Raw genomic sequence first — 27377 nt, 5'->3', positions numbered from 1 at the left:
GTAAAATGAGGGCTTAGAGAGGGCTGTAAAGCACTATGAAGCAGTATATAGGTGCTATTGCTATTCCTATCAAAACAGATCTTAACAACTGCATAGATCATTTTTCTCCAGAATTACCTGTCCTTAACCTGGTCCTTCAAGTTTTCCAGTGGTGCAACCATCACATGACAAAAGTGTGTCTGAAATAAATATAATAACTATATCAGATACCTTTAACTGACATATCAGGAATAATTTAAATGAAAACAAATTTATGTGCTGAAAGGAAGAAAGTTTCCTTCACATTGAAAACAAACACTAAATATCCATTATGTTAAATTCATACACAAAATCCTGCAACATATTATGAATCTAAGAATATTATTTGAGGTTAGTTCTATGTCAGTGATCTATAAAAGGATCTGGAAACTTGATTCAAATTTTCTCCTAATAAGATGGTGTAATATAAAAATGTGAAAAACAATTATGAAGTAATCATATTTTTGTCTATCAACAACTCTCACAATATCTCAGTCAACAAGTATTTACAAAAAACAGCCCTCTTTATCTGAAATTATTTTTCAGTTATCAGCTTGGAACAAAAGTTGATTTATATAAAAATCTTACATGTTTAGAATTACCACATAAACCATCTTCCTCACTGAACTGCTTTATCATTTGTGACCTTCTTAAAGAAAAGGATTTTTTCTATAGATTTTTTTAACATCCTTACACATAAAGGGAAATCCATAGCCATTAACTTTCCATGGTACAAAATAATGTAAAAAAAGAAATAAAGAACAAGGGAAGGAGGCAATTGCCAGATCCATCTTGAATATACAAACACATCAGTAAAATTATTCCACACCCCACATGGTGTGCTATAAAAAAGGGAAAAAATCAAATACAAAAAGTATTTAAAACAAAATGACATTTTAGACTTTCCAACTGTTATGGAGTTATTTTAAAAGACATCCTAGCAGTCCTCGTACACTTTGAGAAGATGAGTAGTAGCAGAAGAAGTAATAATAGTTATGTTATGGAGGCATTATGGGGACATTGTGAGCTAAGGAGAAATTAAAGAGAGAGAGAAATATCTTTTTCTGCTAAATGACTAACTAAAATACTAAATACTATTGTGAAAGAGCAACAGGTTAGCTTAATGAAATAATGTTCAGCATAAATGGATCGTCATTTTATGGTGATTTTTGAATTAGTTATTTTGAGGTAAAACCAAGACTGCGATCTTAACTACATCAAGTAGTAATGAATCCTATTGAACTCATCTGAATAAAGTTTCTGAACAGACGTTAATTCTGAACAAGATTTTAAATAAAGCTCTGTTTCCTGGTAAGTATATGCACTTCACCTCTGACCTTTCTTAATGCCAGCATGAGTCTTCTCAGATTTTTTTAGACCTCAGTCTAGTTCACTACTTTTCATAATTTCTGTTGGTTTCTCCTCTAAATACTAATGAGGTTCATCTCTGTTTCTATTTAGGAGACTAGAGAGGATTAATTAGGCCTGGACAGAGTCAAACTGTTTTGAAAGCATGTACATTTTTTTTCAAATTCTTAAAATCCAGAATGCTAATATTGTCAAGTTATACCATGTTTCTTCTAATCTTGTTTTGTCTTTGTCCCAGAAAATTCCTAGATAAAAACTTCAACATATACCTAGATTTACATTAAGATGGGACCTCATGGCTCAAATCTAAAATTCTGCAGCCCAATCTGGGCCAAATAACCAAACAGGAGCCAGAAAAATGTATACTGTACCAAAAGGGTAAAAGCAGTTGAAAAACATGCACAATGAGGCCAGTAAGCATGGAGAGCTTAAGAACAACAAGTCTGGGATTTAAAATTATCTAGCTGCAACAGTATTTGCTAAGGCAAACTTTTGCTTAGTTTATTTAGCTGACTGGTGCTTAGTCAGCCTCCTTCTTGGCAGAATACTCTTCCTGTTTTTGTCACTGCAAAGTAACTGATATGATACTCTATTTTAAGTAAGCGCTTCTCCTGATAACCATTATCCTAAGAAGAAACTGTTAGTTCTCTAACAAAAATGTATTTGACAGTGAAACTTGACTCCAATGTTAGAGTCAAAGAACCAAGGTTTATTGGGATATAATTCAGAGGTAATTTTGTTGCTATAAATCATTGTTAGTAACATCCATATGATCTGGTTGCAGGTTTTCCCTTCTAATGCCCCCTTTGCAACCAAATGCCTGGGACTGCAGTTCTCGGGACATAAATGGCAGAGGTTATGTTGTGATATTGAAAGCCTCAAAGCTTTCTTGGGAAGGAGAATGATAAAAAATAGTATGTTGATTTATAGGATTCCAGTTTCCTATTTTTTAAATTAAGATTATTATTATTATTATTATTTTAAAAAGTAAAAGAGGAAGATGGGGCATAAAACCAAATGGATACCAAAAAAAAACCCCCTCACATTGTTTTCTTGACCACTAGAGTGGGGACCTCAAACCTAGGACAGTCATTTCCAACAATTTTGCTCAATAAATCTTTTTCAACCATCTCTATGAATAGGCTATTTACACCCATTAATATTTTTTTTACTTTCCTCCAGTCTTCCCACTCTCATCCCATTGCAGTTGTTTTCTAAAATTTCATCATCATCATCATCATCACCATCTTGCAATGAAAAAATAATCTGTGAAAATTAACTATCCTGACCCTAGACGTTTGTGTTCCTTTTAACCCTAATATCTCTCAATGGACACATTTTGGTTTCTTCCCAGACTGGTTGGGGTTTTTTCTCTTACTCCCCACCCCCCCCACCCCCATAGTAGTGTAACTTTTCCTCCCTTAATTTTTAAAAACATCTTTATGTTGCACTCTGTTGCTTTGCATAGTCTAGCATTGGAGTCACAATGATACCCTAAGGCAGAGGTCTTCAAACTCGGCCCTTTTATGACTCATGGACTTCAACTCCCAGAATTTCTCAGCCAGGCATGCTGGCTGAGGAATTCTGGGAGTTGAAGTTCATGAGTCATAAAAGGGCCGAGTTTGAAGACCCCTGCCCTAAGGGAAAGAAACCCTAAAAGAAACGATCTGCTACTGTCAAAGGAGACATGTGGGAACAGGATGTAAAGGCTTGTATGCAAACATCTGAGAAAGCAAAGGAAGCTAGTGAGGAGAAAACAATTGCCAAAGGAAAAAAGCAGACAATAGTAGACTGAAGTCAGATAGACAGCAGGACTTGCCTTCCCTGCATGGATTGGAAGGATAAGAAACAAGGGAATAACCAATCAGGTCTTGCAGTGGCCATAGTCTGGGTAGAGAGCCAGACCCATTGTCAATCCAATCCAACTCATTTCTGAAAGTGACTTAAGAAATAGTTGGGAGCAGAAGGGAAGGTAAATAGCATAAGATGCTGTCCAGAATTGCCCTTAGCTTAGATTGTCACTCAGCAGCTAAAGTAATATGATAACTTAATTTTCCTTTCTCCCTTGTCTCTTGATGGGGACTTCTACAACAGGGACAAAGACCAGCATAATAAATCTGCAGCAGATTGTAACATGCCAATTGCCTCCTAGAATTTGCTGCAGGATCTACAAAGCTTCCAGGGTAATCAATAAGTCATCATTCACAGCAGCATAATCAACCTTCATTCCATCTAATGCTTTTCATCATCAGTCCATCTAACAGTTCTCTTCTGTCTTATGAAACCCTTTATTGATTGATTGATTGATTGATTGATTGATTGATTGATTGATTGAATTTCTATACTGCCCTTTTCCCGAAGGACTCAGGACTTTGAGACTGTTGTGAATTTGTTTTGGTTGTCTTTACAAACATTTGTTTGGCAGGCTGCCAAAAGGATATTGGCAATAGGAACGAACCTCTTAGGCCCAAACTTTTTGTGTTCCCATATGCTCAATTAATCAGAACTGCAGCCTAAATGTTGCTGAATTCTGCTGAGATGGTTGGTGAATTCATTTAAAAGGGGGGGAGAGGTGTTTTTTTTAAATGCCCATGGCATCCAAAGCTGTATTTCCAGAGGGAATGTTCCCACTGACTTTTTAATTTCTAGCTATTTCCAAAATAAATAAGCTGTACCTTAAGAGTAATGGAGCTGCAGGGCTGTCAGGGCTCAGCAGAAGCACCAGGCTTCAGCTGGAACTCAGTGCTGATCCTGGCACTTCTGAGCCCAGAAGAAGCGCCCATCAGCTGGAATGTTGCATCATCTCCAGGATCTTGTGATTTACATTCAGATGCTTGGCAACTGATTCATATTTATGACGGTCACAGTGTCCCAGGGTCATGTGAAGTGACCAAAACCTGCTGCAACCACCCAGAAGACGGGGGGAATAAAAACTAAACACCCCCCATCCCACCCTGCTGCCAATCCTTAACAGAAATGCTCACAACAATGAAAACCTCGGACAGGAGGAAGAGCGCTGCTGGGCAGGCAGGCAGGTGTCTTGCTCGGCTGTAGCTTGGGGGGCACTTTTTTCAGTCCCATAGTAACTTCGAACAGTCACTAAGCGAACTGTTGTAAGTCAAGGACTACCTGTACTTCATCACTTTTTTTCCTTTTTGGGGGGAGTCATCAAGTTTTTGACACCTTGCTAGGCGCCTGGTGGTACTCGGATGTTGCCATATCCTAAAAGTGGTACAATGGGTGAAAAGGTTGAAAAGCCCTGCTCTACATCTCCAATACTGAACTGACCAAACCAGGTTTATTATTTCAAAGTTCTTCCTGTGAAAACCTCTAAAAATAAAATTAATAAAATAAAACTAGTGGTATGACCCCTTCATGGATTACTGCCTTGTTGTGGCGAAGGGGCTTGCATAATTCAATGAAGCTATGAGCTATGCCGTGCAGGGCCACCCAAGACAGACAGGTCATAGTAGAGAGTTCTGACAAAACGTGATCCACTGGAGAAGGAAATGGCAACCCACTCCAGTATCTTTGCCATGAAAACCCCATGGACAGTACCAAAAGGCAAAAAAATATGCTACTGGGGAAGAGCAGAGGGCTAGTACTAGTAGCACCAGAAAGAATGAAGCAACTGGGCCAAAGTCAAAAGGACGCTCAGCTGTGGATGTATCTGGTGGTGAAATCTGGTCCGATGCTGTAAAGATTTTTTCTCCATAGGAACCTGGAATGTAAGATCCATGAAACAAGGAAAGCTGGACGTGGTCAAACAAGAGATGACAAGACTGAACATCGACATCTTAGGTATCAGCGAACTAAAATGGACAGGAATGGGTGAATTTAATTCATATGACCATCAGGTATACTACTGAGGGCAAGAATCCCTCAGAAGAAATGGAGTAGCCTTCATAGTCAATAAAAGAGTAGGAAAAGCAATACTGGGATACAATCCCCAAAATGACAGAATGATCTCAGTTCGAATCCAAGGCAAACCATTCAATATCACAGTAGTCTAAGTCTATGCCCCAACCACCAGTGCTGAAGAGGATGAAATTGACCGGTTCTATGAAGCCCTACAGTACCTTATAGAACTAACACCAAAAAATGATGTTCTTATCATCATGGGGGATTGGAATGCTAAAGTAGGAAAACAAAAGATAACTGGAATAACAGGCAAGTTTGGCCTTGGAGTACAAAATGAAGCAGGGCACAGGCTGATAGAATTTTGTCAAGAGAATATGATGGTCATAGCAAACACTCTTTTCCAACAACCCAAGAGATGGCTCTACACATGGACATCACCAGACGGTCAACACAGAAATCAGATTGACTATCTGCTCTGCAGCCAAAGATGGAGAAGCTCTATACAGTCAGTAAAATCAAGACCAGGAGCTGAATGTGGCTCAGACCATGAGCTTCTCATTGCAAAATTTAAGCTTAAACTGAAGAAAGTAGGGAAAAGCAATAGGCCACTCAGGTATGAACTAAATCATATTTATTTATTTATTTTAATCCTATTTATATCCCGCCCTTCTCCGAAGACTCAGGGCGGCGACGAATATACAGTAGAGGTGACAAATAGATTTAAGGAATTAGATCTGATAGACAGAGTACCTGAAGAACAATGGACGGAGGTTCGCAACATTGTACAAGAGGTAGCAACTAAAACCATCCCAAAGAAAAAGAAATGCAAGAAAACAAAATGGCTGTCTGAGGAAGCTTTGCAAATAGCTGAGGAAAGGAGGGAAGCGAAAGGCAAGGGAGAAAAAGAAAGATACGCCCAATTGAATGCAGATTTCCAGAGAATAGCTAGAAGAGATAAGAATGCCTTCTTAAGTGAACAGTGCAAAGAAATAGAAGAAAACAATAGAATAGGGAGGACCAGAGATCTCTTCAGGAAAATTGGAGAGATGAAGGGAACATTTCATGCAAAAATGGGCATGATAAAGGACCAAAATGGCAGGGACCTAACAGAGGCAGAAGAGATTAAGAAAAGGTGGAAAAATTACACAGAAGAACTATACAAGAACGAGCTTAACATCCCTGATAACCACGATGAGGTGGTCACTGACCTCGAGCCAGACATCCTAGAATGTGAAGTGGGCCTTAGGAAAGCTGAGCAACAACAAAGCTAGTGGAGGTGACAGAATTCCAGCTGAGCTACTCAAAATCTTAAAAGACGATGGAGTAAAAGTGCTACACTCAATTTGCCAGCAAATTTGGAAAACTCAACAGTGGCCACAGGATGGGAAAAGATCACTTTACATTCCAATTCCAAATAAAGGCAGTGCCAAAGAATGTTCAAACTATCGCACCATTGCACTCATTTCACATGCTAGTAAAGTTATGCTTAAAATCCTACAAGCTAGACTCCAGCAGTATGTGGATCAGTAGGTGTGAGCTTAAATGGACTCCAGAAGATGGTAGAGGACAGGAAGGCCTGGAGGAACATTGTCCATGGAGTCACGATGGGTCGGACACAACTTTGCAACTAACAACAAAGTGGTATGAATCCAAATTGACAATTTGTCATATTTCTACTAATTGTTGCCATGTTTTCATTCAGCTACATAAAACATGGTTGTGTTGGTGGTAGCATGATTGGAGTCTGAGAGTTTATTTTATTACTTTATTTAAGTATATTAGTGCCCTCCCTGCGAGATATTGCAGCAGGTCTATTCCTTGTAAAAAATTACAGGGCATTCAGTTAGTGGGGTTTTAGTGAAACCACCCAATGGAAGCACATCGTGCACAGCTCTAAAATAACCTCCCTTAGTCTGGGGAAGGTTAATATATACAAATAACTTGCAGACTGCCATGTATCTTTTTCTATCAGAGTTTTTATTTTAAAAAAACAAACAAAAAGAGAAAAGTGTGGGGGAGAGAAACATACTATATTACCTGTAGAAAAAGTACCTTGATCCAATTTTTAAGTACATGATTAAACTTTAACCACCCAGAGTAATACCGATAAGTCTTTCCATTATACAAACAGAGAACCACTATACATAAAAAATAATATATATAATCAGTCTAAGATTGCAATCTATAGGATGCACTAGCTTTCCAAAATCAAAAGGTGTTTAGTTTTGTGCTTGTTAAATCCATAGTTTTTTTTTATTTTTTCAATATATGGTGCATTTTACAATACCAGCATAATAACACTGACAGCCAGCTTTCTCTGAGGTATCCAATAAACATGAAAGACTATGTGTTAAATTAATTTCTCCTTAAAATAATGAGAAACATACTTTATTTGTTTATAACTAGATATACCACTTCAAAACAGATGCTAATGTTGACAATAATTCCAGAATTTTAGAGGCAGCTAATTCATCTGCATCATACTGTGAAAACAAGAGTTCTTCTGATCAATTATACTGCCATTGATTTAAGATATTGATAAAAAAGTTACCTGCAATTTTCAGATTCAATTTCTTCCAAAATGAAATTGATCATGCCAATAAGGGTCAAAGTTATGCTTCCAAATAATGACAGTCGTTCATGAAAGAGAAGCATTAACAATATTGCTAAAAAAATGAAGACAGACAGTTTGATACTAAGATTAAGGTGCTGGGCTAGAAACTAGGAGACTATGAGTTCTAGTCCTTCCCTAGACATGAATCCAGCTGGGTGGTTGTAGGTCTGTCACTCCCTTTCAATCCTAGGAAGATTGCAATGTCAAATTACTTCTGAAAAATGTTGTCAAGAAAATTGTATGTCAAATCCACACACATTCTTGAAAAAGTGCCATGACATAAAAGGGGTCATCCATAACCTTCTAATTGTTTCCATTTATATCGTTGAATCAAGTCAAAATGTATGCCCAGTGATAAAACCTTATCTCAGAAAGGTTGTAATCCATCATTAGATGTTGGCTATAATTTACAAAAAGAAAATCTAGGAGGTTGTCCTTCTTATAGAAAATATGTTCATATCTTATTTCATCTTTATTTTTAGACATAATTGTGAGGCTTATATGCTTTCTTAGAAAATAAGCATGATAGATGTAGTTGGAGCCAGTGTATTGTGTTACCCTTATACCTGGAAAGAAGATTGAGCTAAGCAAAAGCATTCCGAAACCTTTTAAAGGCAAGGGGGTTGAAGTCAACGAGTGCTTTGTGGCTGTGTTAATGGCATCCACTTGAGAAATAAACAAAGTAAATAAGCATACTAACCAAGGCAGAGAATATAAATTAATCCTATGACATGTTTTTATGTGCCCACTAGCCTAAAAATGTTGAGAGCACTTAGTACAAGCCATAGTTTTTTAAAAAAACAAAATTGTCAGGACCACAATCGTCTTAATACCAGAATAACCCATATTATGGTGAATTGTGATATACTATAAGACTAATGCATGGCAGTGAAAGTTGGACCATAAGAAAGGCTGAGCGCCAAAGAATTGAGGCCTTTGAACTGTGGTGCTGGAGAAGACTCCTGCGAGTCCCTTGGACCGCAAGGCGATCAAACCGGTCAGTCCTAGAGGAGATCAACCCCGACTGCTCTTTAGAAGGCCAGATCCTGAAGCTAAAACTCAAATACTTTGGCCACCTAATGAGAAGGAAGGACTCACTGGAGAAGAGCCTAATGCTGGGAAAGATTGAGGGCAAGAGAAGAAGGGGACAACAGAGAATGAGGTGGCTGGATGGAGTTACTGAAGCAGTAGGCCTGAGCTTAAATGGACTCCAGAAGATGGTAGAGGACAGGAAAGCCTGGAGGAACGTTGTCCATAGGGTTGCGATGGGTTGGACACGACTTCGCAACTAACAACAACAACAACATAAGACTAACTCTCTTTCTCCCATTATTTTTGTCTCTTGCACAGAGATAGGCTTTTTTTCCAACACCTTTTATTTCTTATTAAAAATATGTTTAATGCAAAAACATACTTGCAGTGTTTATTATATAAATTTCTCAGTACAGCTGCTCATTGGAAAACATGTCTGCTAAGTATCTGTCAAAATTATAAAAAATCCATTAGTTTCATAGAAAAGTTTGCCAATCTGAGTTTTCCTCAGGTAGTTTGTACCTGTAAGTGAAGATTATGTTGAAATAAAATATATGTTTTATAGTTTAAACAGTGAAAAATGTATTAGTCAGAAAGGTCCTTTCAGACTCCTACTCCTTCTCCTTTATTGGTCCTCCGTCTACAGTAAGCCACCAATGTGGATGTTTCTGAAGGTCCTGCTAATTTCATTGGGTTGTGCAGCACAAGAAAGTGTAACTAGACGCCAATTTGTATGAGGGATACAGGGATATCAGTGCAAGTTTTAAACTCAACAGCATTTTTCCAAGTCTATTTTTTCCATCATTGAAGAAAAGGGTGCACCACATTAAAAAAAACACATAAAAATAAGAAGTAATAAAGGATACTCTTTTTCTCTTTTGCAAATAAGACAAAGCAATAGAATTTTTAAACAACTGAAATGTATTACTGCTTTTGTGATAGAAATAGCTAGTGTTTTAATTGGATTTCAAAGCAATTTTTCCATGGAAAATAATATTTGGGGGGAAAATATAGTTTATAGTTTATAGTTTATTATATTTGTATACCGCCCTTCTCCCGAAGGACTCAGGGCGGTGAACAGGGCACATATAAAATACAAAGTACAAAAGTTAAAAAGAGAATTAAATACAAAGCCCGAGCTAAAACAATAAATAATAATGTAAAAAACCACAATAAAAACCCCAACACATCCCCCATCAGGCCAGGCCGGCTTGTTCAAATAAATAGGTTTTCAGATCGCGTCGGAAGGAGCGAAGGTCAGGCGCCGTCCGGAGCTCAACCGGCAACTGATTCCATAAGTCCGGGGCACCCACAGAGAAGGCCCTCCCCCTGGGGGCCACCAGACGACATTCTCTGATCGGTGGCACCCTGAGGAGGCCCTCTCTGTGGGAACGCACAGGGCGGAGGGAAGTTGACGCCGGCAGCAGGTGATCCCCGAGGTACTCCGGACCCATGCCATATCATTTCTGATTTTATTTATTTTATTTTATTTTATTAAATTTATATACCGCCCTTTCCCGAAGGACTCAGGGCAGTTTACAGGGCATTTAAAACAACCAATACAAAAGTTAAAAACAAATTAAAAAAGATTAATTCATCCCTAGAATTAAAAACCCCAGTTAAAAATTCTCAGCCTGGGCCAGAGAGCTCAAAGAGCCAGGTTTTCAGGTCCCAGCGAAATGTGCGGAGGTCGGGGGCAGTCCTAAGTTCCACGGGCAGCTGGTTCCAGAGGACAGGTGCACCCACAGAGAAGGCCCTTCCCCTGGGTGTTATCCGCCGACAGTCTTTTATCGGCGGCACCCTGAGAAGACCCTCCCTGTGGGAGCGCACTGGTACATTCCTTAGCTTCCTGCTTGAAATATGAGCATTCCAGATAGCATGCAGATGTGTTATTATAAAGGACTATCCAACCATCCATTCTTACACAAACATACACACATGTATTTTATTAAATATTTTCCAGTTTTGTGAGACTTATATTTATGTGTGTTGCAATTGATTAAGAATTATTTTCTCCATTTTTTTTCTTTTCACACATTTTATTTGTTCTAAAAATGTAAAATTAGAACCATCAGCCATTGCTCATGAGAGCTTGCCTCACAGAATGTCTGTTTCAGAAGAGAAGGACCACAGCAGCAGTTCCTTCTGAAAGCTACACAGCTGGCTTTTTTATTTCAAAAAAGACAAAAAATTAATTCTACTTGTGTGAGAAACTGAAACAAATAAAAATATATATACAATAATTTAAAATGCACCACACTTAGCAGCAAAATGATTTTCCACAACTAAACATAGTACACCCATTTGGCGAATAAATTAGTCGAAAATGTTCTAATAAACCAGACTGCCCCTGGATGTGTGGGTGGAAGTTAGATAGAGAGAAAAACTGAATGCCTTTTTAATTAGTGGCTTATCTGCTATGTATATCAAACAACACAATGCAGCTAAGACGATCACAGTGTCAAAAATAGACAGCTGCTGCACTGATTTTCTTAGATTCAAAGAAAGCCTTTGACAATTTGAACTGTGTTTTCTCATTCAAGGTTTTTGAAGACAGGAATTTTGGAGAAAACCTCAAAGTCAAATAAACCCTGTGAAATACAAATACAAAAAGGAACAAGGCAGACTTTTCTTTTTATTCTGATTCTTGAAATGCTGAACAGAATTCTACGACAAGAGGAGAGAATTGTGGAAGTGAAGATTTAACTGATAAATTAAGTGCATTTTCAGATGACATGGGGCTGATTCTCAGCACAATTTATAGCCAAGAAATAATAGAAAAACACAAATGACAAACCTATCATGAAATACTAGAATTCTGTCTTGTCAAAATTATAGGTATATTGTAAAATAAAATTAGGAGAAAAAGAGGTACTAGGCAATATAATTTTCACTGGTTTTGTCATTTACAGTACAGTCATTAAAAAGATTTAAAGCAGACAAAAGAGTTTATGATTTTGAGTATTGTAAAACTTAGTTTGAAGCAGAACTGTGTGCAAATGATGAATATGTAATTGCTAAAATGTATAAACTTTTATTGAAATCTGAAACAGAAGCAGAACAAGGGAAAGAATGTATGATAAAGTATCCTAAAGTGTTTTAAGAGTGTTCCAAATGCTATGCAGCGTTTGTGTGAATTGAAACTTTTGCAGAGAAATGCATTGAGATCCATTGTACATATTGTTGGGTCAAACCAAGAAAATTTAGCATTTTTCCAGCAGTTCAGTCTAGGCAAAAACTTTCCTAAATAGAATAAAGGCATTTTCTTTACTATTGAGTTAATGTGCTATCCACTCATTACTGGGGAAATATCCACCAATCAGGACCCAGCAGCAGGGATGGGGTAACTTTAGCCTGTCTTCTTTAGGCTGTTTACACCTTCCATGTGAAAACTCTGCCTTCCGTGTGAGAAGACTCCAGGAGCAAACCTCAGGAGTTCTCTAGACAGAAGTCAAACTCTGCCGTGATTGGACAATTACAATTGGTTTTGTATGCTGCCAGGAATCTATTGGAGTTGGGCAGCTATAATAAATTTAATAAATAAAAATAAATGATAATTTATTTTTTATAAATTATTTATAGAACCAAAATTCTGTTTGAGTCTGGGGAAGATTAAAAGTGATAAATATAGGAACTCTGGCAAATAAGCCCAGACCTATCTCTTTTCTTTCCCAGATGAAATAGTGGACAAACTTTCCTGTAGTTTGTTAGAAGCTAGAGAGAAGTTGGTACCAAGGCAGGGGCGGATGGCAGCTATCAAGTTATATTGGACAGTGAAATATTAATAGAGAAGGCAACAGATTTGTTAAGATGAAGGCCAGATAGTGACCAGAGTGGACAGGCTGTATCCAACTTTCTCCAAACACATCTTCGATCACACCTACTATGGTCTTCTGCTTTCACCCCCATAACCAAGTGGCAAAGTATAACACATTTTTCATACTTTGAGACCGTAAGAAAGCGTCAGAAAAAGAGAAAGAATACTGTTTTATACATGTCACTGAGAGAAGGCAGGAAATTGCTGCTCTGAAGGCAAGATTGTGCCATGGTTCATTGTGAGGGAGGACAGGTCCAAAGGCTCACATTTGAGGAAAGAAAAGAAAGAAAGGAATGTCTGTTGAGTTCCTACTGTGATAGAAATGCATTTGCAAAATTAAAGGTTATCTGTTGAGATTTGTCCTAGGCTGCACTTGAGGTTATATAAGTGATGGCAGTTCTGATAAAAGGAAAGCTGCAGCACTTAATTCTAGAGAAGCCAAATGAAACAAACTGAATTCTTGTAGCAAACTGTTGTTGCTGCTGATGCCCTCTGATATCCAGCGGATTACATGTGTCACATTTTGAGAGAGATAAATTTGAAAGGAAGAAAGGAAAACTCTCTTTCCTTCAAACCATCTCAGAAATAGTCAGGATTTATTTACCACAAGGACTGTGTGACTCTAAAAAAAGCCACAACTGGAGGTTGAAAAAAGAAAAGCCATAAGTTTATTCAAACAAATATATGCAATGATTCAGGCACACCCATGAAAAAGCTAGACATGCTCACCACACTTGTCAGCACCTCCTTAAAGAAGCCGTGCCTTTTCCTGGACTTTCATCTAAGTTGGACAAGTCTAGGAAAATAAGTGCTTGAATTAAGGTTGCAGTGTTACAAATTTGTTGCACCTTATTCATGTCAGCAGCTGATTTATTGCCTCCTGAATTCAAATGCAGTGCCTCCTGCCAGCCCTGGAGAAGGACTGCCCAAACCCCTAAGGTTGAGCCCCCTTCTTCATTTCCATCAAGTTGTACAGAAGTAAAGAGCTGTAGAGAAAGTTGTAGAGAAATAAACCTTGTTTCACCACAGTGATGTTCCAGATGCTCAGCAGGGCATTCAGCACTCCAAACCAGTCCCCTCCCTCCATGGTGTATTAGGCTGTTTCCCCCAGATACAAGCAACTAAATTTAAGGCAGAGATTGCTTCCCTTAATCCTATCTCTAATGCTGCATTTCATGTTTTTAAGATAAAAGTATCTTTGATCACTGTGAAACATGTAAAGAGCAACAGTCTTCTTTCTTATTCCCCCAGCAAAAGCAACTCTGTAATTTCTGAAGCATGGGGAACTATGCGAAGGGCAACAGGGCAAGAATTAAAGGCAGACAGTAGCCGCATTATGATTCCTGCCAATGCCTGAAAGCAATTCTCATACACCTTGTGGTTTCAGAAAGCCAGTTCACCTCCTAGATCAGGGGTGTCAAACTCAATTTCATTGAGGGACGCATCAGCACTGTGGTTACCCTCAGGGGGCCAGGTGGGTGTGGCCTGGGTGGGCGTGGCCTACTGGGTGGGCGTGGCTAGAGTGCATATGGCCTACTGGGTGGGCATGGCCAGCTCTACATCGTTCGCATCAAGGGTGCCTATGGGGGCCTGGGCAGGAGTGGGACAGATCTGAGGGTCTCTGGCAGAAGGAGGGTCTCTGGGCCAGGGCCAAGGCAGTGGGGGCCGTTCCCTCATTGTTTCCAGGATGGCTTCGCGGGCCACATGAAACCACTTTGCAGGCCGGATCCGGCCCCCGGGCCTTGTGTTTGACACGTCTGTCCTAGATTATTGAATAAGATTGGGCCCTGATCATCTCTATAGGAAGCCCTTAGCTATGGCTATGAATAGCCCAACTAGTAAGTATAGTTTGGGAGATGGGCCAGGAATTAGCTTAAATACCTGGTGGGCACAGGAAGAAAGACCGGCTAGAAAGATCTGGACTGTCCCACTGCCCAACCAGAGGATAGCATCCAGGAAGAGAACTATGTCCACACCAGCCTAAAGAATTGCATGATTATATTCATAGCAAAAACAAAGAAATAAACAAGAATAGAATAAGAAAACACCACACAGTCTGAAACTAGTGCTTTAAAAGGTCTGCTGTTCTTCACTCAAATCAAAGTTCATAGAACCCGTAGGCCAAAATTTCCAATTTTTCCCCTTCATAATGCTAAAATACAGTAATGATGATTCCATTAACCTATTATGACATATAAATTCTTCTGCTCAAGGTATTTTCTTTCATGCTAACTAGTAATAGAGATTGATCTACAAATCAGATATGGGTACATTCTGACCATAAGAGAATCTCTAAATGTTTCTATTGCTAGAAAATTGATTGTGTCATGTTTCCTATTATGTTATTTCACTGATGTTATTTCACTGATACTTCCATTTGAACTTTGGGTAGAACATGATTAGAATGCAACAACATAAACCACATCTAAGTATAGCACCCCTTGTTATAAAAAGCAGCTTATACTAAATGAGGTCACAAATAAGCAACAGGTATTTAGATGAGAAACAAATGATAAATTCACAAGCTCTTACCAACATTGGAGCAGGGAAAAGCAATGTTGGTCAAGATTCATCATCAGAAAATCCACCACATCTGTAGTTAGCACAATATGGAGACCAAGTATCACCTTCTTTTCGCCATCTTAAGACATTAATATGAAAATAAGATCTAATGTTGAGAAGTATCCCTTGAGATATGTGATTAGGCAACATGTCTGTCAACTAGAACATAGGAAAACTATATAAGAAGCAATTTTCCCCTTAATTTATTGCCATTCAACCTTAATCCTGGAATTAAGAGAACTAAGCTTTTTTTCATTAGCTATTGTAGCTTCAGCCTTAATGGTTGGTTAAGCTTGATAGGAAAGCAGATGGATTTTGTCTTTTTCACACTGACAATGTAATTTCCTAATGGGTGAAACACATAGCCAGGTTACGGGTGTTAAATGTGGGACTATGGAAGGTTTAACTCTTCCTTTGCATTCCATCATCACATCACATCAAAAATTCCTCCACAATTAAACATAAAAAGGAGATAAGCCTGGAATGAAAACGTTTGCATGGTTAACCTAAAATATGGGGTAGATTTTTAAAAAATCATGGACAAAAGATTAAGAAAAAACTTTCTTGTACAGTGTTTAAAAAAGGTAAAGGTTTCCCCGCACATGCATGCTAGTCGTTTCCAACTCTAGGGGCCGGTGCTCATCTCCATTTCAAAGCCGAAGAGCCAGCGCTTGACCGAGGACGTCTCCGTGGTCATGTGGCTGGCATGACTAGACGCCAAAGGTGCACGGAACGCTGTTAGAATCTGGTTTTTCCTTTATTCTAGTCATGATACGATATTTAAAATAGTCTAGACCAGAAACTGAAGGCAGATATTTTAACGCCCTCAATAAATTAATTCACATTCTCTCTTTCCAAGTTTATAATTCCTCAACATAAAACTGTCTTTAAAGATAAATTTGAGTAAAATGGAAAATAGTGGATCTGAATAAACAAAGCATTATTTACCTTTGAAGCAAAATGTGACAGGGTTTGTTTTTTGTAAAAATCTGAAAAAATACATTTCTAAATGATGTAAATCATTGTATCATCAGTTATGGAACAGAATCATCTTAGAATAATTCTGGATTGATAGGTATTTAAAGCATAGCATATATGTTAATATCTTGGATTAAAGCAGTGAACAGAAACAAAGAGTAAGTCCTACCAAACAATGATGGCTTTTCTCCTTTTGCTTCACACTTGGTAAAACTTACAACTTTGGCTGCAGACCAGCAGTGACATATGGTAAACAACAACAACAACAAAGTCCTACCCCTCATTCCCACACTTCTGCATTCCTCCAGCATTAGTTTTTGTTTTAGAGAGATTGATTGCTTGCCCCATCTTCATTCAATTACAAACAGCAAGGTCCATAAAGTTGTGGTTATCTATATTTAGTAAGGAGAAAACAAAGTGGTTTACAGTATGTTGGTGGTATAACAGGGTTGCCTTTTCAAAAAAAAAGTTGTTAATCACTTTTCAGACGGAGATGGGCAGCAAAAATTTTTAATAAATTAAATAAATAATGAAAAGCAGAAAAAAGTGATGGTTCTAACCTGTTTTTTCCCCACTAACAAAATGATTCAGCTGAATTTCTGCAACAGATATTTGTGTTTTTGCTCTTCGATGTCTACAATTATTTCTGAATAACATCTTGTTCCTCTTTCTTTTTCACCATTTATTGTCACTGGCAAATCTTCACAAAAGTTGTGTGGTTTTAAAGTCAACTCAAAGAACACAACTCTATGTCTGACCTCACAAAGCAGCTCCAAAAAAGGGGTGAGTTCAGAGATAAATCCCTGCTTCTTTCTCCAGCTTCAAGCAAGCCAAAAAGTAATTTCAGGCTTATTTTGGTTGCATGCTTGCTTGATATACGGCAATAAATGGGTATACTTCCAATCCAAGATGAATAGGGAAGACAGAGGCCAGCTTTGCTTTGTAATCTCAAGGCACTGAAAACTCCAAACAAAGCCAAACGTACAGACACTATCTCCTTCCACTAGTTCAAAGTTAAAAAAAAACACACAACAAAGGTAGAGATTTGCTTTGTCTCTGTGTTAAACAACAGCAAGCAGAGAACCAAAACCAAAAAGCATCATTACAGGTAGTTCCTTGGCTTGCAACCATTGGTTAATGACCACTCAAAGTTACAACAGTCGTGTGTAAAGTGACTTAGCACTGTTTTGCACACTGGCGACCATTGTAGCATCCCCGCGCTCATGTGATCAAAATTTGGAAGCTTGGCAACTGGCGTGTGTTTGTGACTGTTGCAGTGCCCTGGGGTCATGTGATCACCTTTTGCCACCTTCTGACAAACAAAATCAACAGGGATGCCAGATTCACTTAACAACTGTGTTACTAAACAACTGTGGTGATTCACTTAACAACTGGGTAAGAAAGGTCATAAAATGGGGCAAAAGTCACTTAACTACCTTGCTTAGCAATGGGAATTTGGGGCTCAGTTGTGGATTGTAAGTTGAGGACTAGCTGTACCACTATCACCACAACACAGGACTTTTTTGTATGTTTGAGCCTGGGAGGCAGGGGGAGGGGCAGTGATTTTTAAAGTTCAACTCTAAGGCGGATAATTATAAAATACTACCATGTTCCCTCCATGTGATTGTTTACTCTGGTGAGCAAAACTGTGGCTCTTAGTCTCCTTATCAGCAACTGACTTTATTCTTTCATATTTCACTCACATTGTTTCACGCTTAAAAATAGCAGACACCCACCAGCCTTGTTATATTTACATATATTTTTGAGGCTTCTTGGGTGTAGGAAAAGATTTTAAAAAACATAGTATAAGCTAATAATCAACGTTTGCCATCATAAGATAATTTATGTATTGTATAACTCAGCATGTATGATTTATAGGTTATAATTCTTCAAGCTGTATTACATAATTCAAAATAGGTTGCAACGTGATTCATGATATAATGATAGCTTTTATGCTCATCTGCTCTGTAATATGAGTGTCAGGTATCCAATCTACACTAAAATTGTAATCTTGTGACAAGACATAAAAGAATATATTGACTTGTATCTGCACATTCATACAGAATTATTCATCAGAACATTCAGAAATCTCTTATGAAACCCAAATACTTAATGAATTAGTTATTGCTAAAAGAACTGAAAAAATAGAAGATCTTGTGCCACCCCAGATATTAATCAGAATAACAGTTGCATGCACATTTATATGAAAGTATCTCCCACATGATCAAAAGAGCATTTGCTGAGCTACTGGGAAGAATTTTCTGGGCATCTTGTAGATAAAATCACACATCTAAAGTAATAATAATAATAATAATAATAATAATAATAATAATAATAATAATAATAATAATAATAATAATAATAATAATAACAACAACAACAACAACAACAACAACAACAACAGCAAAAACAACAACAACAACAACAACAACAACAACAACAACAACTTCAGAATTCAAACAGACAAGCACCTGCAACATAACACCCCGGACTTAACAATTGTCAATAAGAAAGACAAAAAAGTCTGGATAGTGCACGTGGCAGTGCCTGGAGACAGCAGAATAGACAAGAAAGAACTGGAGAAGATAACAAAATACAAAGACCTACAAATAGAAATAGAAAGACTGTGGCAAAGGCAAGCAAGGGTAGTACCAATAGTAATAGGCGCCTTAGGTGCAATCCCAAAACAACTGGAACACCACTTGAACACCACTGGCATTGACAAATTTGCCATTAGTCAATTGCAAAAGGCAGCCTTACTAGGAACTGCTTCCATCCTGCGACGATATCTATAATACCATCAAACATCCACATCTGCCTATCCCAGGTCCTTGGTAAAGACTTGATAGGTAGACAAAAATGCCAAATCCAGACTGAACATCTGGCTGACTGTGCGATTAATAATAATAATAATAATAATAATAATAATAATAATAATAATAATAATAATAATAATAATAATAATAATAATAATAATAATATAATGATGACAGATTAAATAGATGGAAAACCAAACCTTTGCATGGACACCTTTTGAAAAACATTGAAGGAAAATGTGATAACAACTTGACATGGGCATGGCTTAAGATGGGAACCATCAAGAAAGAAACAGAAGGCTTAATACTGGCTGATCAAGAACAAGCACTACAAACTAATGCCATAAAAGTGAAGATACAAAAATCTACTGACAATCCAAATTGCCGACTTTGCAATGACAAAGTTGAAACTGTTTCACATTTAATATGTGAGTGCAGCAAAATCGCACAAACTGGTTACAAAGCGAGACATTTCCGAGTTGCTAAACTAATCCACTGGGCATTGTGTAAAAAATACGATTTGCCTGTGTCCCAAAAGTCGTGGGAACATAGGGTGGAAAAAGTTGTCGAGAATGAGAGGGTGAAGATCTTGTGGGATTTCCGAATACAGACAGATCACCATTTGGAACACAACATGCCAGATATCACAGTCATAGCGAACCAAAGCATACAGTTGATTGATATCGCTGTACCAGGAGATGCCAGAGTTGAAGAAAAAGAACTGGAAAAAATTACGAAATACCGCGACCTGGCCATCGAAACTGAGCAATTATGGATGAAACGTGTAACAGTGATACCCATTGTCATCGGTGCACTGGGAACTATGTCCAAAAACTTTGCAAAATACATCAAAAAAATGCAGCTTCCTGCAATAACTCCAGCAAAGCTACAAAAAACTGCGCTACTCAGAACATCTTACATTTTAAGGAGATACCTGGTTGATACCTAGGATGCTGGCAGCAACCCATGTCAGCCATTAGTGCCAGTCAATTTGAGTGTTCAGTTGACTGAGTTTCATGTTTTATGAATAAAAGTTTTATAAAATAAACTTTATTGTCACTTTGAATGTACACCACTTGGCATACATCAAAATGAAATTTTGTTCCATACAGCATTCAAAGGGCCACCACCTCCGATATACACTCCTTGTTCATGGCCAGCTCAAGTTTCAGATCATCCATTTTAGTCTCTAGGGAGCAAACGATGGCAAACAGGACAGATAGAAACAGAGCTCCATGTGGATTAGCCCTCAAATTAGCTTGTACTCCTGCACAACAACGTTGCCTCCTCTTCTTTTTCTGATCCTGTCTCTTCCATCTTTTCCTTAAAGGGGCCTCACCCTTTTCGTCCCTGGAGCATGCTGCCACTGCCTCCAACTCCTCCAAAAGCCTCTTTCCCTTCTTCTGGGACTGCTGACAGCCTCATCCAGTTCCTTTGCTCCATAAGCTACGGGACCTCTCCTCCTCTGCCTCCTTCAGAAACAGCCCTGATTTCCAAGAGAATCCGTTGCTAGGCCAGCAGTCAGTTCTTGCTGCTGGCAGAACAATTTCAAACAGCGCAAACGACTTTTAATCATCTCACCAACAGTTCCGAAACAGCTAAAAACTCGCCATACCAGCAAAGATTGTCAGTCGTATGTTAGCTTAGTCCCACCACATTGCTCAAACACATTAAAACCTTCCTGATCATGTGGCCTATATCCCTTAATATCCCCCCCAAAGCTTTTCATCTTCGAGAGCCAATGCAGCCACAGCCAATTCAGGCACTGCCATCTTAGAACTCAACTTAGAACATAGCAGATCCCACTTCAGAAAATTCTGCTGAAGTAATACAGACTACATCTTCTGAGGTTATTTGTAATGAATCTAAGTCTGTTGCTCCTTATTATTATTAAATTCTTATTAATATTGGCCCTGGCTCCTGTAATTAGAATTTGTGTAGAGCAAGGAAGGAGACCTTGACAGAGATAGAGCAGATCCAAAGCAGCAAGAGGAAAAACATTGGTTTAAGTCCAAAACAAGAAGAAGGTATGCACAACATGAGATTTGGGCAGCAAGGAATAAAGCAGAGTCAGACTTGCCAGATTCTGCTACTGTAGCCAGTATTCATGAAAGTAGCTTTAACTTTCTTGTGGATTCAATTTCTTGGTTTTGTTGATGTAGTGGGGCGGACAGGAGTCTTTCCCTTCCTAGTTGATGAAAGTGTCCAGGGAGGTGATGAGATGCTGTTTACCACTGTTCTGGTAAATGCTTCCATGGTTGAGGTCTAGTACCATTGGCTTTAAGATATACAATGGTTGGCCCCCTCATTAGGAACACATTGCTCAAACCAGCAACTTTGGAGACTTATATCTGGCTCTTGAGAAGAAGGCAGGCCTGCAATTACAAAAGTTTTACATGTTATCCTCAAGCTAAACAACTGGCAGAGTCAAAGTCCTATCACAATGCCTGGAGGTTTCAGGGTCTGTGTGAGAAGTTGTAGTCTAGCAAGATGGAGTAGTTATGGGTTCAGAAGCCATCTAACTCCAAGCAATTTCCACTTCTTGTTTGGGACAGAGTGGTAGTTCTTGTACTGAACAGATTTATAATGGGGGGGTCTTTCTGGACTCACTTCCTGCTTGAAGGATTTCTTATGTCTTCATTATACCGATTTTTAAAATTCTTCAGCTGCATAGGAATATATTATCATCTTTGTTAATATTTGCTGTCTTTGGTTTTATATTTATGGTAGTTTAAATCCTGTTTATATATATTTGTATAGAATAGAATTGCTAGCAGCTCTGAATCAGGGAGCAATTGAAGCAACGTACAAGCTTAGTAAAACAAACAAACAAATAATGTTATCCTTTAGAACTGATCATATGCCAAATAAAATAGTGAGATTGATTTTTTTGTAATAAAATCTTTGGGGTTTAATGAAATTTCCATCCAATAAATACATTGAAGATGCCATAAGATTTGCTTTTGCTATATTGGCTGAATGGACCAAACTTTGGGAATATCTAGTGTTTAGAACAGTGGTGGCAAACCTTTTAGAGACCGAGTGCCCAAACTGCAACCCAAAACCCATTTATTTATCACTGGATGCCAGGTGGGCGTGGCCCACTGAGTGGGTGTGGTTGTGGTGGTCATGGAAGATTGGGTGGGTGTGGCCAAGGTGGGTGTGGTCACCTCAATGTTGCTTGTGGGGAGGGACACCTGTGGGGGGTTGGCAGGGTTGGGGGAGCTCCAGGAGGTCTCTGGTAGGTGTGGTGGTAGGCAGGAGACTCATCCTGCGGGATAAGGCGAAGCAGGGTGAGGGTGCCATTGCCATGGGGCAAGGCAAGGGCTGGGCAGCTGCTGCCTGACACCATTGGCCCTCGCACACAGAAGCCAGCGAGCACATGGGGGCCAATGGTGTCCGTCAGTAGCCACAGCCTGCCAGCCCCTCAACAGGCGCACTCTGGGCTCCTCAGCCTGTCGCCAGCAGTTCAAAGAAGCCGCCTCCGAGATGAATGGTCAGCCAACAGCTGAGGAGGTGATGCAGTGGGTCGTGCCTGGGAAAAGGAGAGCATGCCAGGCCAGGAGGGACTGGATGGGGGAGAGGGAAACCAGCCATGCCGGGCTGCATTCAGCCACATGGGACCTCAACGAATTAGCAGGCAGCTAGTTGAAGAGGGGCAGTTGCCACCTCCGAGGCATGGCACGGGTGCCCACAGAGAGGGCTCTGAGTGCTGCCTCTGGCACCCGTGCCATAGGTTCGCCACCACTGGTTTAGAACATATAAACATTGTGCTCTGCCCAGAATACTGAAGTAGAAGGAATTTTTCAAAAAAAAATTGAATTTTTTCCCCCAAAAATTAACATTGTTGACTGAGCAAAGAAAACCCAAAGCAAACATTAAGACCATGATATAGTCTTACATAGCATGCTTTCAATGCTGCATATAGGAAAAAGTGGAAAAAGAATCATTTTTTTTCTTGGAATACATAAAGAATGGCCAGAAGGGGAGATTGGTGGACTTTTGGAGAAGGATTACCTCTTCCTTAAAGGATTGCTCACTGTCCCTCTGGTTTTTTTTCTTCTCCAAAGCTCCTTCTCCTAACGATTAAATAGCCCATTAAGAAGACTTTATGAACCAGTTTAAGTTTCTCCTTCCTGATTTACTTAATGCATAGTAGTAAAAAATTGGCAGATGGCAGATAATTGTGAGACACTGACTTGTACTGAATAGCAGCATGATTGTTCCCTAGATATACTATCTACAGCAGTATATATTGTTCTGTGTAGGAACACTGCCAAGATGATAACATCAGCCTCTTGTTCAGGATGATGTTGTTCTCTGAATGCTTTACCAAAGGAGAAGTACAGGTTCATTTATTAAGATCATTACTATGATATTATCTGAATAGTTAGTTTCTATAAGACAAAAATGCAACATGGAACTCAGGCTTAAGGATCCATGGAACTCTTACTTACTGTAATGTAATTCAAAATAAGAACTAGAACAAGTATAAATTATTGCTATACAGTAAGATTCATTCCCAAGCACTGCATTTGTCTTTACTATTCATACAGCTGAGCTAAATAGAATTAGCTTTTAGAAGTCGATTCAGTGGTGGGTTCAGTGGTGGGATTCAGCCAGTTCGTACCACTTTGGCAGAACTGGTAGTTAATTTTTTATTGCGCAGGCCCAGAATGGACTTCCGGAAGTGGCATCCACACAGAGAACTGGTTGTTCACATATTTGAATCCCACCACTGGTTGAGTTCCATCTCTCATCAGCATTATTTAGCATGGGTAAAAGTAAGGAATGAAGAGACTAGCAAGCTAATACTCTTGATTTAGGGAGATGATTTACAAGAAATGGTTATGTACTGTACCATCATGTGTTCAGATTTATCTTACAAGTCTCTTCCTTTATCTCAGTCCTAGTGATGGAAACATTTAATAATCTAATTAATGATTACACAAATTACGTTACTGGGTCCTATCGCATATCATCCTTTCATGAAATGTATGTTGTTGGAATATACAGAATAAAACATTTTTACTTTATATTGCGCAGTGAGCTCTAACTTCATATCACAAACATCAACTTCCACAATGTCAGAATGAAAGAGGATTGTATGTACATGTCCTTCATGGAACAGAGAAGAAAGAAAGCTATCTCTTATCTCTTTGACACATAAATGGGGTAGATTTCAAGCCAGCTATTCTCTAGTAAGAATAAGCACAATTCTGCCATGTATTATTCCTGAAGTGAATATTGTCATATATATTTTATTAGGTCAATATTATTAATGTAACTCAATATGCCTCCTTAAGTAACACCAGCTCCCTGCGATTAGTGCAGGTTCGCATCCCACCAGGCTCAAGGTTGACTCAGCCTTCCATCCTTCCGAGGTAGGTAAAATGAGGACCCAGATTGTTGGGGGCAATTAAGCTGACTTTGTAATAATGCCACTTGGGGTGTGTGTGAAAGCCCTAATAAGCAGGCCTATACATAGAATGAAGGCTACTGCTAAGCTTGTAAGCCGCCCTGAGTCTTCGGAGAAGGGCGGGATATAAATGGAATTAAAATAAATAAATAAATAAATATGTATTCTGTCTTTTTTAATGTTTGAGTTCATTTTTCCCTGACATCCCAATCTTTATAATGATATATAAACAGATATATATGTACCTTAGAAAAACAACATTCTCGTATTGCTATTATCACTGTTATTCTCCTTTCACTACAAATAGCAAATATTTTACCAGTCTTATTCCTTTTTCTTTTTTAAAAAAAAAAGCTCAGCCAAACCCTGAAAATTCTGCCACAAACGTCTTGTGTTTCACTTGTCTAAATTATCTACATAAAGTTCTTATTAATTCATAAAGTTATGTATGAGCTGCATGCTAATAGAAGCCTGGGAATTGCACAAAACTGAATGCTACAGTCTCATAAGAGCAAAAGGTTTCATGTTTCAGTAAAGCACAAGACTGTTGGATAAATCATTAGTGACAAGATATATGTTGGTGTGGCTGTTTGTAAACACCAAGTCTTATCTCAATAAATTACATTTTAGTTTCTAGCTCTCAAAAGTTAGAACCTTTTTTTCTATTTATATCAATACTGACTCCCTAAAAAATTGGTTGTCCTCCAGATGTTTCCAGCCAACCCTAGATGATATGGTTGATGTTCAAGAATGACATCAAGTTATTTCTGACTTAAAATATTGTCAGTTGCTATTCTGCAGCAATGGCCTTATTCTGGGATTAACCTGAGGCCTTAGAAATGAAAGTAGATATAATTCAATAGTCTGAGACCTGGTGAGATGAGCTCTATTAATGGAATATATAATTAAATGAGGTAGTTTGTTCAAAAGTGCAGAACAAATAGAAAGGAAGGAGCAGTTGCATTTTATGTTAAAAGTATCCATTCCATCCTGATTAGATATTCAAGTGAATTAATCTAGCAGTGCTGCAGAGAACATCTCAATTAAAATGAGGGCAAGAACAAATAAAAGCAATATTATGGTGGGTGACCACTACCACATGTTCAACAAAGGTGAAGATGTGGATGTTTTCTTCAGAAAATGAACTGCAACTCTTTCAAAAAGGTATGGAAGCATAATGATGGGAGTCATTAATCATTCTAATATTTATTGAGTTTTAATCTCTGCCAGGCACAGTCTTTCTATTCATGTGTATTATTTCAATAAGCAGCAGGAAAACTATTTTTAACTTATTTTTTCCAAAGTTAGCAAATTCGATAGCCCCAATCCAGCTATGATCTGACATGATTAAGGCTGAGTACCACAGCCATCTAAGATTATGTTAATACCACACTTGTCTGAGATATATGTCTCTTTGCATGTACATCTTTCTTCAGAATTGGGAAGTAAGCTGTTTTAGAGCACAAATTCTAAGAGGTACTTAACTCAAATCAGTCAAGTCCTAGATAGTAATGGACAGAACTGTTTTGCTTTTCATAATGTTCACACTTTTCAAATACAAGCTTGTGCCATCAGTGTCTACATCGATTCTTAGATTTTAAAATTGGTATAAAACTCACATGCACTGTTTTAATCATCCAAAATTTGTACAGATTCTGAAATGCAGTCTTTTAATGTATTTTACAAACAGTTTTCCCTCGTCTATACCTGTTAGTTTTTGTAGATCTCTAAAGTGTACATTTTTATTGCAAAACATAATATTCTGACATGGACAAAAAAAACAAAAGTTGTGAAACAGGCTCTTATTAATATAGAAATGCAAATTAAATTATTTAATAATACATACCAAATATTTTTCCTCATCCCTAGTTATAAGGAAAGAGCTCTTATTGTGGCCCTGATCCTAATTTATAACTGGACACAGTGCTTTGGAGTAAGCTACTAATTCAAAAACAAGCACATTCCCACCAAACGATCTTGTTGAGAAAGAATTCTATTTTAGGTAATTTGTTATCTCATAAAGCAGACAAATTATAATTGCTCAGAAATTGATTTCTTATAGATAAAGGCAAGTTAAATGGAGAAAGAAATGGCTTTTCCAAAGTTAGATTAGTGGAAATGTGATGTTCCTAAGAGGATACACAAGGATGCTATTGATAGTAATAAAGTGGAACTGGAAAGCTAAAAAGAAAAGAGTTTTTCTCTTCTTCCTTATAATGAGCTTTTCAAAGCATAGGGACAGGTGTCTTCAAAGTTGGCCCTTTTATGACTTGTGGACTTCAACTCCCAGAATTCCTCAGCCAGGCACGCTGGCTGAGGAATTCTGGGAGTTGAAGTCCACAAGTCATAAAAGGGCCAAGTTTGAAGACACCTGCACAGGGAGGTGAGGGGAAAGGAAGGTTTAACATCAGGGTGCATCAAAAAAATAAAGCTACAAAAATGTTTTCTATGCTACTTTAACAGGCAGAAACATCTGAAAGGGAAGTGCAGATGATCAGCGGATCAATAGAACCAATAGCCAGATGTTTTCTCCTAGCAACACAATATCTGGAGGCTTTGGGGGGGCTCTAAATGGCACACTGGAACTACGCTCCCAAAAGTGGTCAGAGTAAGGGCAAAGTTAAAATGGATGTACCATAATGTGAATGTAAATAAAGAAATTAAAGCAATAAATATGATAGTCCCTATATATTTAAGTTTCCCCCTTCTGTAATCTTAAATTTACACTACATCAGCAGCTTTTGAAAATGTTTTGGAGGTTGCAGCATCCCATGCTTTGGAGTACATGACACAATGGAGCAATTCCCGTGACCATTTCAGGAGAAGAAATTTAGGTTTTCTTCCTGGATTAAAATTCAGATGTGTAAACTCTTCTGGCGTCCATAAAATACA

The 27377-nt window shown here is 38.4% G+C and overlaps 1 long non-coding RNA gene across 2 annotated transcripts in view; it reads right to left on the bottom strand.

The window, feature by feature from the left end:
• Positions 1-21261, bottom strand: part of LOC308667706 — a 45705-nt gene extending 24444 nt beyond the window's left edge. The window contains exons 1-3 of one of the 2 annotated variants that reach the window (XR_014026349.1): positions 16528-16548; positions 15243-15351; positions 118-179 (exon numbers count right to left, since the gene is read on the bottom strand). This is a non-coding gene — a long non-coding RNA (uncharacterized lncRNA). Of the gene's footprint in view, positions 1-117; positions 180-15242; positions 15352-16527; positions 16549-21146 lie in introns of those variants that run through there. The other variant, XR_014026348.1, reaches the window with a different exon arrangement.
• Positions 21262-27377: the final 6116 nt, after the last annotated feature.

This window comes from Vipera berus (assembly GCF_964194415.1).
Source record: "Vipera berus genome assembly, chromosome: 4".
NCBI lineage: Eukaryota > Metazoa > Chordata > Lepidosauria > Squamata > Viperidae > Vipera > Vipera berus.
The sequence above is the reverse complement of the archived record's forward strand: the minus strand, read 5'-3'. Positions and strand labels throughout refer to the sequence as shown.